This window comes from Triticum dicoccoides, chromosome 2B (genome assembly GCF_002162155.2).
Source record: "Triticum dicoccoides isolate Atlit2015 ecotype Zavitan chromosome 2B, WEW_v2.0, whole genome shotgun sequence".
In the NCBI taxonomy this organism is placed as follows: Eukaryota; Viridiplantae; Streptophyta; class Magnoliopsida; order Poales; family Poaceae; genus Triticum; species Triticum dicoccoides.
In genome coordinates this window covers 524456275-524473379 of record NC_041383.1, presented here as the reverse complement: position 1 = coordinate 524473379, position 17105 = coordinate 524456275, and the positions used below count along the sequence as shown (strand labels likewise).

Genomic DNA, 17105 nt, shown 5'->3' with positions numbered 1-17105 from the left:
CTTTCTGAACTTCACTCTTTGTTTGTTGGTTGCCCTATCTCAACCCTAATTGGAGGGGATTTTAACCTACAGATATAGTACCGAGAAGAATAATGGCGATGTTGATTATAAGTAGTGTGACTAGTTCAATGCCTGGGTAGAGATCCGGAGTTTGTTAGAGATTAAAATGGGCAATATACTAATGTCATGTTTTAGTTCTTTTTTGTAAAGGTTGTTTTAGTTCTTGTTGAACCTCTCTATGTATGCACTCATGTGTGAACTTCTCTATATATGCACTTTGTGTTTGAGCTATGTGTCAGAATTATGGCCATATCGCTTGCTGTTGCCGTCTGATGTTATGGTAAATGTGCGCAGTTATACTTGAATGTTGTGATATATGTGTGTGATCAAATGATGTATATATATTTATTTTTATGGAGGGCTACCCAAAAAAGGGAAAAGAAATATTCTTTACAGTTTTGCGATTGCCGACACTCAATTTGGCAATAGGATATGTGTCACGCGTCAGCACTGCACGGTGTGTCGTTAGTCTACCGAGTTGAAACTCGGAAAACATTTGTGCCACACGTGGCACCGCCATTAACGGACCGTCCCATCTACCACCCTTTGTTTGCCGAATTCTCTTTCTCAGATACTTGACGATTGTCATTTAACTATTTACCGAGTTTCCGATAATAAGAACTCGACAATATTAACGATTGCCGACCAGGCCAGCCGAGTCCCCTTTGTCGAGAACGAAGTCAAAAAACGCAGAGCCTGAGTTTTTTTTAGGTTTTACCGAGTTCCCTAGAAACTTAGCAAACTTGGCGAAACCAGAGGTGAATAAGTAAAATAAGTTTCAAACACTTTTGAGGGACTAACTGTTGTTTATCAGTTTCATGGTTATGCAATTGGGAGCGACGCTCCTACATTTGAAGAAAAAAAAATTCTGCTACTACTACAAACAGTAAACATAGCCAAGCTAAACTCATCGGCAAGCTCCAGGATCATATGCAAAATTTTCTCGGCGATCCATCGTTCATGCACAGATATAGTACAACACACTACATCATGAGAAAAAACAGCCTATTCTTGTTGCTCCGCTGCTTCAAAACCCCTCCTCCCCTATAAACATGTTGTCCGGCCAGATGTCCTGCGACCCGAACTGCAAGTCCTGCAGTAAACACACGCAAGACAAGGAGATGAGCCATGAGAAATGCACCAGAAAATGCGGCGGCACTCGGTGCACTTACGAGGAAGTTATCCGGAGGCGTTCCGAGGTCGGGGAACCCCTGGAGCGCCTCCGCGTCAAGAGGCAGGGGCTGCCCCTCAGGGTCAGGGTAGGCGGCGTCCGGGGTTCTGCCGCGTGACAGGCGTTCATCCAGGCCAGACAGCGGTGCGTCCTCCACGGCATGCGATGGGGTTCCAGCGAGCCAAGAGGCCATAAGGGGGAAACCTGGAGGCGTTCCGGGGTCGGGCAACCCCTGGAGAGCATCCAGGTCAACAGGAAAAGGCTGCATCTCAGGGTACGCGGCGTCGGAGGTTGCACCGCGTGACGGGCGTTCGTCCGTGCCAGATAGTGCTGCGTCCTCTTCCTTTCACAATCGCAGTGGTAACATGAATGACAATGAAATGAAAGAGTTGTAAGTTATAACAGTTTACAAGGTCACCCGCAAAAAGAAAAACAGTTTACAAGGTGACAGCACAATACTTGAGGGGGTTATCTTAGCAGCATAAAAGGTAAAATGCATGTCCTATTTAAGATTTGATTTGGGTTCATGAAAAGACTGACACACAAGCTCAAAGGTTTATTGTAGTAATCAGGTAGTGAAGGAGTTTGAAGGCTTGATAATATACAGTACCACTCTAAGTTGCTAAGCATTGATCTTTATAAGGAATTAAAAGCTTCTGATATTTTTGTGAGACTGTTGGATGCACTCTTAACATGCAGAGAAAGTTTTCATGTGTAGTAGGAGTATATTGTTATTTTTGTACAGTATTTTTTTTCAAAAGGAGGATAACCTCCCGGCCTCTACATCAAGTTTGTACAGTATATAGCATCTGTACTACATGAACCTACAATTGAGAATAAACTGTTCAAACGGTGGGATCCTAGTATTGCAAGGCATTGTTTCAGGGGCTCCCAATAACTCATCCACATATCAGTATTGTAGATCTATACTCTATAATTCTACAAGCCAAATTATTTTATAACATGGCCCACAAAGTTAGACAAAAGCTTTCACAAAGTTGATGACAGTTTCATTGGTCAATGAAGATTTACCCGATTCTACTCGGTTCTGGATGGGCTACTGTTTAGGGGACGATGCTGCGGAGGGTATGTCATTGGGGTTGTAGGATCGATTTCCCTAGCAAATGGATCAGATTCTTCATTAACAGGGCACATTACAGGCTGCCCTGGTTTCTTTGACTGATAAAAGACTTTGGAAACAACAAGCTCCCCGTGCTTTTCATCTTGATCTACCCCAAGGTGATACTGATGCATCGTCCAATTAGTTTTTTCTTTATTCAAGGTGATACCGTCTTTCCTAGAACGCATGCAAAGAACCAATATTTTTTTCCACCCTTTTATTAAACCATTATTATCTAAGATATGTTTGGATTTTCCAGTTTTTTGCCATCTGAAATGGACATCACAAACAGCGTGGTCACTGTTGCTAATCTTGCGACGCTTACGCTGGCCAACATCGTACGCATTTGATATTTTGTGGAAGAAATGATTGTTTCTCCTATCCATCTTGGTACCTACAGGCGTAGGTGAGTTAACTGACCAAGAATTACTCCGAATAGTCTGAGCTAGTTATTTAATTCAGAAGGCCATGATGATAACAAGTCTAAAATAAGAATCATGTATCAGGGAGATTTTCTGGATGTGTATAGCAGATTCCTCGGCCTCCTCTATGGTTGGAATAAAATCATCTATTAGTACATGGGACGGTGCCCTGCCAACCTTTCCTTCCAAATGTTCAAGCAGTTCGAGATCAGTTGGATCAAATTTAACACCAGTGGGGAGTCCTGGCCACTGTGATAAAACCTGCAATACAAAGCATGAAGTGCAACCGCAAGATTCCAAAAAATCATGATGTTTTACACCTTCCACCAAGACACAAATAAAAAGCTACGATACCACTATTTAGGAACATAGGGTCGTGTATTCTTGTTATGATGGTGTGTGTTAGTAATAAATGGCATCGGAAATCGGGAGGGAGGAGGGGTATACAACGGAAAAAAAAAGGTACCATTGGGGTTGTGCAGAATATTATGTACAATGTAGGTTATATTTGGACTCTGAGTCGTACTGTGTGTATATCGACATGGTATGGAGTCGTACCCTAATAAGACACTTGTATCCTATGGCTCCTATATAATGTGGGCTAGACACATAATCTAACCTATGCCAACATAATAACACATGCACGCAGGAATAGTCGCCGGCATGTGTCGGCCCCTGGGCGCCTAGGGTGTAGTATTGTAGCGGTATCAACGGGGAGGAGCGCAATGTAGTCATGCCCTGGGATTAGCTGATGTTTGGTGAACCTCGTTAACAAATCTTGTTGTCGTGATTTGTGTGATTGGTTGGTCCTTGGTAGATCGATTATGCACCTTGAAATATTCTAATAGGTTGTGCAAATTCACCCGGATTGTAGAATGTCCTTATTTTAATGGTTGGAAACTAGAAGAGAAACTAGCATAAAAGTAAATGCAACAGACATGTTAAATAGTTAGACATGTTAAATAGTTAACGGTACTTACATCACTATTATCAATGCAGTATTTGCAGTTTGGGCACTCAAACTTGATAGGCGGGGGATGAGTTGGGTTTCTTATCACCACAACGATTGTCGTGACCAATGACCTGATGAATCTGCGGGATAAATCAATTTTAGTACTAATAATCTTTTGATGCCTAACAGATAATAAATTTGATCAACAAAACATGATGAATGTAACAACTAAGTTAAATGGAAATATATGAAAGAATGTTTACACAGACAGGCATCTATCTCGATTCTACATTCAATCATAGGATATTAACTGCCATAAACATATATAAAGCCCACTAATCAAGGATAGTCATGTTCACTAATTCGTAGAAAAACCATGGGAATGAAGATATAATTAATTATGATAAATTTGATAGATTAACACTTGTTTACAAATCTTTTGCCTTGCATTGCTATTTTCAACGTATTTAGCCCGAGACAAATATAAATTCGATTGCATTGTTATGTTTCAGAAGAAAATAGGAGAGTAACGCAGAGCAAGCCCATTGATCTGCACAGCCAATGATTTAACAACAAGCAACATATCGAATGATGATCAGGTTGGCAGAGTGTCACCGACAGTTTGCAGCGAGCAGCAGTGGAGCCTATGACGCTCCCGTTAAACCTGCAGCAAACAGAAACCTGAATAAGTTAAATCCTGAATCAGCAAACATTAAACAGCGAGACTAAGCAGAAGAGTTGTGAATAAGTTTTCACTGGCAGATAGAGATAGAGGGCCCAACAGCGAACATGTTCGAGATGTCACAAAGAAACGTCGACGATCCAACAGCACAAATCTGCAATCTTCGTGCGACCAGATCAGTCTCCACTAAACAGAACAGAGCTAAACGGAACAGAACCCTTGTCTGCTTCCTCCTCCACGGCTCCACCACCACCTCAAGCAGATCGATCGTGAAACCCCTGCTCCGCCGCTGCAAGGAAGAGTACAAGCGGGCCGGATTCAGGACGGCGGCGCGGAGGCGCTGCACTTCTCTGCTTCCGTCTTATTTTCCCCGAGAACTTCACTTCACTGTTTCCTTCTAGAGGAAGGCCCCTCCGCCATCCTAGTCCCAAAAAGAAAAGAAAAAAGCGCACCGCCAGCCACTGCAACGACGAGGGAAACCTGGCCAGAATTACGTCGGCGGCGTCACACTGGGCTGCTCTGCTCTGCTCTCCGACGATCTCACAGTCATCGCTCCGTCAGACTGACATCTCCTCTGCCACGCGCCAAGAGTAGAGTTAAGGAACCAAGGGCACAGAAATAAAAATTCCTTAAAAAATTGCATTTAGTCAAGAAAAATGTTCACATTGTCCCAAATATTAGGAGGGGATGGTGAAAATTGTTTCTGGAATTTTAGGATTTTTATTTTTATTTTTATTAAGATTTTTCTTTGCGGCGTTGTTTCAAAAAGAAGGCGCGCGCCAAAACTGGGCCGGCCCGGCCGAAGCCAGGCCTCAGCCCAGCTCGCAACCGCCACCGCTACCCGTGTCCTCGCCGCACTCCGGCAGGAGTCCGGGTCGGAGCCACCCCGACCGCCCCCTGCCGCAACCCACCTCGCCCCCGACCTCTTTATAAGTCGCCTGAGCCCCGCCGCCTTCACCTCATCCAAGCCACCGCTGCTAGCCGCAACCATCGCCGCCGCAGCCTCGCGCCGCCCGCGCCGCCGCCTGCCGCTGCCGCTTGTGCCCCGCCTCGCCGCTGACGCCACCCACTGCCGGAGCCGCCGCCCGTCTCGCAGCCGACGATGCCTCGCCCGGAGACTGCCGTCGGCCGAACCCTCCCGAACCGGTAAAAACCGATCCGGTTTGCCGGTTTATTTTATTCAGTTTATAGGTTTAGATCGGTTCATTTTTTTAGTTGGTTATATAAAAAGCGTTCACCCGACTGGTTCTGTTAACGAACGAATTGGTTCATTAGTCTCTGTTAGTGGACGCTCGTCCGATAGATTTTTCTTTTTTTGTTTATTTTCATCCAGGGACCTATTCACGAATACTTTTATCACAATTTAGCCCCTGATCTTCAACCTAGCGTAACTTTTAGCTCGTTTATCCAAATTAGGTGAAACCAACGCCTAATTCTTCATAACATTTCCCTCTATCCGGTAACCCAACTTGAACATGATCTTGGCAATTTAAAATTTGAGTTTAGTTCAGATTAGCATTCGATCATGTTTTGTCTGTATCTTGAGTTTCGTAGCTCCGTTTGAGTTGATTCTTTTTGCATCATAACTAATCACTTATATCTACTGTTAAGATCTAATTCACATAAAAATAATGTTGATAGAATTTTTTCTGTTTAGTTATTTTCTTGTTTCGAGTTTTATTTGAATCTTTTCTCGATTTCTCTTTGCATCTTTTGATTGATTGCTTATGTATGCTACTGTTTGTCTATGCTAGATTTTCTGGAGTGTGAAGCTTGTTACTACGAATCCCTAGAGTTTTCTGATCGTCAGCAAGGCAAGTTACACTTTGATCATACTCTTCTATACCCAGTTTTCACTCTGCATTAGTATTGCCCCTCAAATATTTTGCATGAGTAGGATTGGGAACATGTGGTTTGGTTGTAGTACTTGAGGTAGGAACCTAATTCCTTTGATCACCCCGGGAATATACGTTATGCTCATATATTGCTTAGCCATGCTCGTAGACGGGGACTGGATCGTGATATACATGAAAGTTGTGAGAGTTAATAATTTTGGATAACATTAAGGTGGCAACTTTAATACATATCCGGGTGGATTGGTTGGGGCACCTGGAGAAACCAGTGCTTACCCATTGGGAAATCCCGGAGTACACGTGTGATTTTTCCTCGGTTCGCCACCCAGGCTCAAAGGGATCATATGATATTTCATGCCTAGAAACTTCCGTGTGCAGCCACAAGCCATTATGGGCTCTGGCATAGTTAAGTAAGTTGTGTGAGCTCTTGAAGAGGTGGACTAGAAGATGTAGGGAAAAGTAGGTGTACCGGTCTACCCAGAGTAGAGAGTTGATGCTTCAGAAAGACTATGTCTTGATCTTCCGATCATGGATGCGGTCGAGTCTTATGAAGAAAAGTGCACAACCTCTACAAAGTGTATAAACTAATCATGGTTAGACGTGTCCCCGGTTATGGACATCTTGAGTATCTAGAAGTGGATATTATTGTTGATGTCATCACTCTTTAATTAAGTGAATTGGGTTTACTGATGATACTTGATTACTGGGATTTAGGTTGGAGGAACCTTCTCAAATATTGGTATAACTTTGTAGCAAATAAAATTTATTCCTTTGTTGTAGGAAAAAAATAGCTTTATGCAAAAACATTAAACTTAGAGCCTCCACCAGCCAAATATGCATGCAGATATAGTTTCTTGCATTCATTGCTTTACAGTGTAACTCTGCTAGCATATTCAATGTCCTGACCTACACGACTGCAATGTCTCATGTTGCAGACTTTACCGACGACGAATAAGGTGCGATAGGTCGTTGTCATCCACTCAGCTATGCCGTTGGAGTTGATGGACTTATTTATCTTTGAAGCTTTCGCAGTTATTTAGTTTAGATGGCCTTCAGCCGTACTATTTGTGTAGCAGATACTCTTTATGAGGACCTCGATGTAATAAGTGTGTGCTTGAACTCTGCTATAATTCCTCGACTACTATGTGTGTCAGCATACCGGTCCAGGGATGGCACTTAAGCACAGAGACTTCGGTCCATTGGGATCGTGGCCGCTACAAGGTGTGTCCAGCAAGGATTCATGACACAAAATAAAAATCAAAACAAGCAAAGACGCATATCATATAATACGCTCCAAGCAAAACTCATGATATGTGACGAATAAAAATAGAGTTCCAAGTAAAATACCGATGGTTGTTAGAAGAAAGAGGGGAAGCCACTCGGGCATCCCCAAGCTTAGTTGCTTTATACTTCTTTAATATTATCTTGGGGTGCCAAGGGCATCCCCAATCTTAGACTTTTGCTAATCCTTATTCCTTCATCCATCGCGATCTCACCCAAAACTTGAAAACTTCAATCACACAAAACTCAACAAAACCTTCGTGAGATCCGTTAGTACAAGAAAGCAAATCACTACTATAATTACTGTTGCAAACCCATTCATATTTTATTTTTGCATTATATCTACCATATTCCAACTTTTCTATGGCAAAAACTCTTCAAAGAAAACCATAGAATCATTAAAAGAAGCACACAACACAAAGAAAACAGAATCTGTCAAAAACAGAATAGTCTGTAGCAATCTGAATACTTCGAATACTTCTGTAACTCCAAAAATTCTGAGAAATTAGGATGATGTAGGAAATTTGTATATCAATCTTGTCTAAAACATTCATAAGCATTCTTCGATTTTGTGATTTTTGAAAATTGTTTTTCTGGACGCAAAAGTTTCTGTTTTCTAAGAAGATCAAATTAACTATCACCCAACAAGATCCTAAAGGCTTTACTTGGCACAAACACTAATTAAAACATGAAAAACACAATCATAACATTAGCATAATTTTGCAAACACTCAAGAACAGAAAAAAAATACAAAAATAAATTTTATTCAATGGGTTGCCTCCCAACAAGCGCTATCATTTTATGCCCTTAGCTAGGCATAATGCAAAGGATCTAAGTATTGTCATCTTTATTTTTAAATCCATAAGATGCCCTCATGATGGATTCATATGGTGGCCTAATTCTTGTCCTAGGGAAGTGTTCTATACCCTTCTTTAGTGGAAACTAAAATTTAATATTGCCTTCTTTCATATCAATCACGGCACCAATAGTGCGTAAAAATGGTCTACCAAGAATAATTGGACAAGATGGATTGCAATCAATATCAAGAAAAATAAAATCTATGGGCACATAATTCCTATTTTCATGAATAAGAACATCATTAATTCTTCCCATAGGCTTTTTAATAGTAGAATCCGCCAAATGCAAATTTAAAGAACACTCTTCAATATCGGCAATACCAAACACATCACATAAAGATTTCGGAATTGTAGAAACAATACCACCCAAGTCACATAAAGAAAAACACTCATAATTTTTAATCTTGACCTAGGTTCCCACTCATCATGTAATTTTCTAGGAACTGAAACTTCTAATTCCAGTTTTTCTTCTAAAGCTTTCATCATAGCATCAACAATATGTTTAGTAAAAGCTTTATTTAGTTCATAAGCATGGGATGAATTTATCATGGAATGCAACAAAGAAGTACAATCAATCAAAGAGCAACTATCATAATTAAAGTCTTTGCAAACCAAAAGAGTGGGCACATCACTAGTTAAAGTTTTGACCTCTTCAAACCCGCTTTTATCAATTTTCTCAACAAGATTTGCACCCTCCAAATTATCGGGACGCCTTCTAGCTACAGTTGACTCTTCTTCAGTCCCTTTATTATCAATCTTAATTTTACTAAACAAAGAATCAATGGAAGAAACACCAATCATTTTAATATCTTCATCACTTTTATGGAGGCAATCACTAGCAAACTCTTTTTCTAAAAATTATCTTCTAGATCTAAGCATAACGGTTCTTTTCTTACTTTCATGTATAGAAACATAAAGGGCTTTAATTGATTCCTCAACCTTAGGCACAAAAAATTTCATCTTGAGATTTTCTACATCATGAGAAATTCTATCAATACTTCTAGACATATCATCAATCTTATTCAGCTTTTCTTCTATTGTAGCATTGAAAACTTTTTGAGTATTGATAAATTCTTTAATATTATTCTCAAGATAAGAGGTGTTCCTATTATTATTATAAGAAGGATTACCATAGGAATTACCATAATTATTAGAGGAATTACTAGGAAAAGGCCTAGGATTAAAATTACCTCTATAAGCATTGTTATTGAAATTGTTTCGCGAGATAAAATTCACATATATGGCATCACCATTTTGTTCAATCAAAGTAGACAAAGGCACATCATTAAAATCAATAGGAGCATTTTTATTAGCAACCAATTTCATAAGAGCATCAACTTTTTCACTCTAAGAAGAAAATTCTTCAACCGAATTAACTTTTTTACTAGTAGGAGCTTTTTTGGTATGTCATAGTGAATAATTTGCCATAATATTATCAAGAAATTTCATGGCTTCACCCAAATTAATTTCCATAAAAGTACCACCCACGGCGGAATCCAAAAGATTACGAGAAACAAAATTCAACCCTGCATAAATTTTTTGTATGATCATCCAAAGATTTAACCCATGAGTTGGGCAATTCCTTAGCATCAATTTCATCATTTCCCAAGATTATGCAACATGCTGATGTTCAAGTTGCTTGAAATTCATGATCTAGGTTTTAGGGAAATAATTTTCGCGGGCGGAAAGTACTTAGTAATAAAAGCATCTTTGCACTTATCCCAAGAATCAATACTATTGCGAGGCAAAGAAGAAAACCAAATTTTTGCACGATCTTGCAAAGAAACGTGAATATTTTCAACTTCACAATATCATTGTCCACATATTTTTTCTTTTCCAAATCGCATAATTACACGAATGTGTTAAGATGGGACGCGACATCCTCATAGGTATACCAAAAAATTGATCTTTCATAACAAGATTCAGCAAAGCGGTATTAATATCACAAGACTCCGCACTAGTGGCGGGAGGAGCAATCGGAGTGCTAATAAAATCATTGTTGTTGGTATTGGAGAAATCACACAACTTGGTGTACTCTTGAGTCATTGTGACTACGTAATAAGATTGCACTCAAAAACAGATCCGGCAAGAAAATGGTGAACGAAAAAGATGGTGAATAAAACGGCAAATGTTTGTGAAGTGGGGGAGAGGAAAACGAGAGACAAATGGCAAATAATGTAAATTACAAGGAGATGAGATTTGTGATTAGAAACCTGGTAGATGTTGATGATGTCTTCCCGGCAACGGAGCTAGAAATTCCTTTTGATCCGGCTTGAAATACGTCGGTATTTCCTCAAAGAGGAAGAGATGATGCAGCACAACTACGGTAGGTATTTCCCTTAGTGATGAGACCAAGGTTATCGAACCAGTAGGAGAACCATGGAACACTACGTGAACGACACCTGCACACAAATAACAAATACTCACAACGCGACGTATTAAAGGGGTTGTCAATCCCTTTTGGGTAACGGCGCCAGAAATTGGCAAGTAGACGAGATAAAAATATGATAGATTGGATAAATAGATCTTGAATAAACGCAAAATAAAATAAAGTGCATCAATGTATTTTTGGGTTTTTGGAAATATAAATCTGAAAATAAAAGCAAATAAAAATAGCTCGCGAAGGCAAATATAATAAAGAAGAGATCCGGGGTCCATAGATTTCACTAGTGGCTTCTCTCAAGAAAATAGCATACGACAGGTAAACAAATTACTGTTGGGCAATTGATAGAACTTCAAATAATCATGATGATATCCAGGCAGTGATCATTATATAGGCATCATGTCAGAGATTAGTAGACCGACTCCTTCCTGCATCTACTACTATTACTCCACACATCGACCTCTATCCAGCATGCATCTAGTGTATTAAGTTCATGGAGAAACGGAGTAATGCAATAAGAACGATGACATGATGTAAACAAGATCTATTTATGTAGAAATAGACCCCATCTTGTTATCCTTAATAGCAATGATACATACATGTCGGTTCCCCTTCTGTCACTAGGATCAAGCACGGTAAGATCGAACCCATCACAAAGCACCTCTTCCCATTGCAAGATAAATAGATCAAGTTGGCGAAATAAAACTCAAATATTTGAGAAGAAATACGAGGCTATAAGCAATCATGCATATAAGAGATAACAGAGGACTCAAATAAGTTTCGTGGATAAAAACATAGATCTGATCATAAACTCAAAGTTTATCGGATCCCAACAAACACACCGCAAAAAGAGTTACATCAAATAGATCTCTAAGAGACCATTGTATTGAGAATCAAAAGAGAGAGAGGAAGCCATCTAGCTACTAACTACGGATCCATAGGTCTACAATAAACTACTCACGCACCATCGAAGAGGCACCAATGAGGATGATGAACCCCTCCGTGAAGGTGTCTAGATTGGATCTGGTGGTTCTGGAACTTGCGGTGGCTGAAATAAAATTTCGTCGACTCCCCTATGGTTTCTTGAATATTGGGGGTATTTACAGAGCAAAGAGGCGGTGTGGGAGGCCACCGAGCTGGGCACAACCCACCTGGGCGCGCCTAAGGGCCAGGCGCGCCCTGGTGGGTTGTGCCCCCTCGAGGCACCCCCCAGGTGCTTCTCCGGCCCATTGGGTGTCTTCTGGTCCATAAAAATCCACAACAAGTTTCGTTTCATTTGGACTCCGTTTGATATTGATTGCCTACGATGTAAAAAAACAGAAAACATCAACTGGCACTAGGCACTATGTCAATAGGTTAGTACCAAAAAATGATATAAAATAATTGTAAAACATCCAAGAATGATAATATAACAATATGAAACAATCAAAAATTATAGATACGTTGGTCGGTGACGACTGGAAGGAGTGCCGCCGAGCTGGGGACCCTTGGGATAAGCGCCAATGAGGCCAGAGATGATGGGAAGAAAAAAACTAGAAAAAAGTCCACCGGAATCTTGTCGGAGATGGTGGGGCATGGAGTCGGGGCTGTTGGGAAGAGCCACGGACGGCGGGGTGGCCGTCTGGTGTGGCCACCACCAGAGGCACACCGAATCTACAAGAACCGGGGAAAAACCATCATGGGCGCCGCTCGACACGCACGTCTCTCTCACCCCCGCCTCTCCATCCAAACGCACCAGCAAAGTAAACAGACCAGCTTGCATAAAGAATGTTCTTGAAACACAGGATCAAACAAGAGGTGAACGAAATAATAAAACAGAGTGGCAGATCGAGCAAAAAATGAGCCGAAGAGAGTTGGCAACCGTAGCGCAAACCCAAAATGCAGCTTCGATCGACTCGAAAGGGTGGGTCAGAATAAGAAATAGCTACTTACTCCGCCATGGAACGTTGCTCAGCCATCGTCGGTATGAGCTAATCCGGCCAATGATTTCTAAGAAGGGGCCGGGGGGGCGCTGGATTTGATTGCATGGGCGAAAATGCCATGCAAGGAGCCAGCTAAGGACGGAAGCTACACTGTGCGAGAGGAAGCTACTACCTCTATACTGTTGTAGCCTGTAGTAGGAGTATTATTCTTGGCGGGTCCCACTTCTGAACCAGCCCAAACCAAAAATAAGCTCTGATGGATGCCATGATTCCCTATGCCTTGGGCTGGAGAAGTAGAGTTATTACGTGATTGATTGATAGGACTGGTGCTTCTCCCGTTCTCAAAAGCGCCCTCGCATGCTAGACCGAGCCCGCTAGGGAAGAAGAAGTTGACCATATATTTTTACTACCGCGGCAGGATTAGGATATCTACGAAGGTTGACCTCTGAATTAGGCACTGTATCTGTCACGCACAGATGAGGATTCAGTGTGCAGACACACATGCGGAAGCCGTTTAAAGCTAGTTGTGAATATCTGGTAATATTTAGAATGGAATTTAAATAAATCGAACGATATTCATTGGAGTTTGGATTTTTTTTACATAAAATCAAATAATTTTCAGCTAAATTAGAGCATAGTCATTACATTCATGACATCTTTCAACTAGACCCTATTCTAAACTAGTCTAAATGATCATCCGCACCCGTTTCCCACGACATGTCTTGCCTATGTCCGAAGCAAGCTCATCGGATGGTCGTGAGCCCTGGAATATGAAGCTTCTGGGGAGGGAAATAGCCTCCGCCTCATTGAAGCGGGCATGCAGCTAATCATTTAACGATGATCAGCCCGCCAAGCTTAGCTTCCACGTGAGCGGAAGAGTAGTGGCCTTCATGGGACCCAAGTGCCAGGGTCTCCCACATTCTACTTGGCCTCGCTATGGCGGCGCCCGCGGATGTGTCAGCTTCGTCGTTATCTTGTGGCGGGGTGCGATCAACACGGAATTGGCAACAGCGACCATGCCTTTGTAAAATCAACGGTTGCCTCATCGGTATCCGTGTAGGCTAAGCAACACGCTCTCGGGCACAACATGAGATCCTCGGTCGTTGGCGTGTTGACCTGCAGTGCTGGTGCCCGGAATCATCGGATCTGTCGCGCCTGGCTATAGCTGCTTGGCCCCTCAGCGCGCCGGTGTGGAGATATGATCAGAATGTGGTCTCATCGCTCGCGGACTCGTATTTTACCCATCCAAGATAGCGTCGCTCCTGCCAGCTCCGTAGATTTGACGATGCACAACATGGTGGACATCCGGAGGCTCATCTGCGCCTTCCTTTGTTGTCCTGCTATCTCGGACTGGCCATTGGGGCGAGCTCATTGAGGGAGTCCTGGACTAAGGGGTCCTCGGACAGCCGGATTTACTTTGGCCGGACTGTTGGGCTATGAAGATACAAGATAGAAGACTTCATCCCGTGTCCGGATGGGACTCTCCTTGGATTGGAAGGAAAGCTTGGCGATTCGGATATGTAGATTTCTTTCTCTGTAATCGACTTTGTACAACCCTAGCTCCCCTCTATATAAACCGGAGGGTTTAGACTTCTAGGGTTTAGCCACAACAATCATAATCTCATAGGCTAGACTTCTAGGGTTTAGTCACCACGATCTCGTGGTAGATCAACTCTTGTAATACTCATATTCATCAAGATCAATCAAGCAGGAAGTAGGGTATTACTTCCATAGAGAGGGCCCGAACCTGGGTAAACATTGTGTCCCCCGCCTCCTATTACCATTAGCCTTAGGTGCACAGTTCGGGACCCCCTACCCGAGATCCGACGGTTTTGACACCGACATTGGTGCTTTCATTGAGAGTTCCTCTATGTCGTCGAATATAGGCTTGATGGCTCCATCAATCATCTACAACAATGCAGTCCAGGGGGAGACCTTCCTCCCCGGACAGATCTTCGTATTCGGCGGCTTTGCACTGCGGGCCAACTCGCTTGGCCATCTAGAGCAGATAGATAGCTACGCCCCTGGCCATCAGGTCAGATTTGAAAGCCTGAATTTTATGGCTGATATCCGCGGAGACTTGATGTTTGACGGATTCGAGCCCCTGACGGCTGTCCTCGGCCATCACGATGAACTTGACATAGATCTATCGTCTGGCTGCACGCAGGAGATAGCGCCTGTGACTGCCCTGGCCCTAGAGCCGGAGCGAACTGCGTTGTCCGAAAATGGGAAGCTTAACCCCGCCATGGAAGCCGCAGACTCAGCGGCGCTGAAGCCGCACACAGACGCAACACCGAGCTGGGCTTGTATCACCGGAACCGAGGACTCGTCTCCGACTATGGGTTCCGGGCCGCGTGCATCCGCGTCCATCGAACCTGATTGGGCGCCAGTCTTGGAGTTCAGCTCCGCGGACATCTTCCAATACTCATGTTTTGGCGACATATTAAACTCATTGAAGTCCCTCTCCTTGTCGGGGGACCCTTGGCCGAACTATGTCCGACTCGAATGGGAAGCAGATGATGAAGAACTTCGTTGCCCACCCACCACCCACTTCATTGCCACTGTCGAGGACTTAACCGACACGCTCGATTACGACTCCGAAGACATCGACAATATGGACGACGATGCTGGAGAGGAGCAGACACAAAAACCACCACTTTAGGGCAGTGGACGGCTACATCATCATATGATATATATACATGGTGGACACACCAAAGGAGAATGAGGCCGACGGTGATAACAGCATGCCTGTCGACGAACCTCCTAAGCGCCGGCGTCCCAAGCACCGACCTCGATCCAGCAAAAAGAAAAACAACAACATTATCACGGACGGCGACGATAATCTGAACCAAGTCGAGGACCCCGTAGACCCAGCGCTGGAGCAGGGCATGCGAGAGGATGGCGAACACAGTCCGAAGATGTTGTCTAACCATAGCGATGCCAAAGATAGCAACTATCAGCCTCACTCTGAAGAAGAGATCAGCCTGGGCGACGACGAATTCGTCATCCCAGAAGAACCATTAGAACAAGAACGCCTCCATCGAAGGCTTATCGCCACTACAGGGAGCCTAAAGAAGCAGAAGCAGCGGCTTAAAGCCGCACAGGATACATCAAATGATAGATGGAACGAAGTGCTAGACGCTGAGGAAAAATACGGCGGTAACCACCAAACAAAGATTTATCCTAAATGTAAGTTGCTGCCCAAATTCGACGACGAGGCTATCGTGCCCATACCGCCGAAAAACTATACGGCCGACAGGCCGGACCGACCACCTCGTGGTCGAGACAGAGTGGCCAGCAATGTCGTACACAAGCCCGCACCCCCTCCCCGTAAAGGAAGGAAGGCCGCGGCCCAGGACCAGAAACACGATCTAAGTGAGGACCTGGACAAAAAAGCTGGCAAAACCAGGTCCATCTATGCCGGCCATTTACCAGCTTGGAACCAATACCGAACATTACAACCGTCAGACCCAATTCACGACACAGCCAGATACAGGGGTGCAGCACACCCCCTATGCTTCACCGATGAGGTGCTGGAACATGATTTTCTAGAAGGGTTCAAACCTGTTAACATCGAGGCATATGATGGAACGACCGACCCCGCGGTTTGGATAGAAGACTTTATTCTTCACATCCACATGGCTTGCGGAGATGATCTCCACGCCATTAAATATTTACACCTCAAGCTAAAAGGACCAGCTCGGCACTGGCTGAAAAGCCTCCCCGAAAATTCAATCGGAAGCTGGGAAGAACTTGAGGATGCTTTCCAGGCCAATTTCCAAGGGACCTATGTCCGGCCTCCGGATGCAGACGATCTAAGTCACATAATCCAATAACCCGGAGAAACAGCCCGTAAGCTTTGGAACAGGTTTCTCACTAAGAAGAACCAAATTGTCGACTGTCCGGACGCCGAAGCCTTAGCGGCCTTCAAACATAATGTCCGGGACGAATGGCTGGCCAGACACCTCGACCAGGAAAAGCAAAGGACAATGGCTGCCTTAACTACACTCATGACCCGCTTTTGCGTGGGCGAAGATAGCTGGTTAGCCCATAGCAGCACCAGTGATCCGGGCACCTCCGAGGTTAGGGATGGCAATGGAAAACCATGACGCAACAAAAACAAATGTCAGAACAATGAAGAAAGCCCAGGCAATACAGCGGTAAACACCGGATTCAGGGGCTCAAGACCCGGTCAACGGAAGAAGCCATTTAAAGGCAACAAGGACAGTCCATCCAACCTGGACAAAATCCTAGACAGTCCCTACCAGATCCATGGCACTCCCGATAAACCAGCTAATCATACCAACAGAGAATGTTGGGTCTTCAAGCAGGCCGGCAAACTCAATGCCGAACACAAAGGGAAGGGACCTCAGAGCAAAGATGAGGACGAACCTCACCAGTC

General features: G+C 43.5%; 1 pseudogene; it reads right to left on the bottom strand.

Annotated features, from left to right (window-relative positions):
• Positions 1-1087: 1087 nt before the first annotated feature.
• LOC119360980 lies at positions 1088-15636 on the bottom strand (annotated as a pseudogene).
• Positions 15637-17105: the final 1469 nt, after the last annotated feature.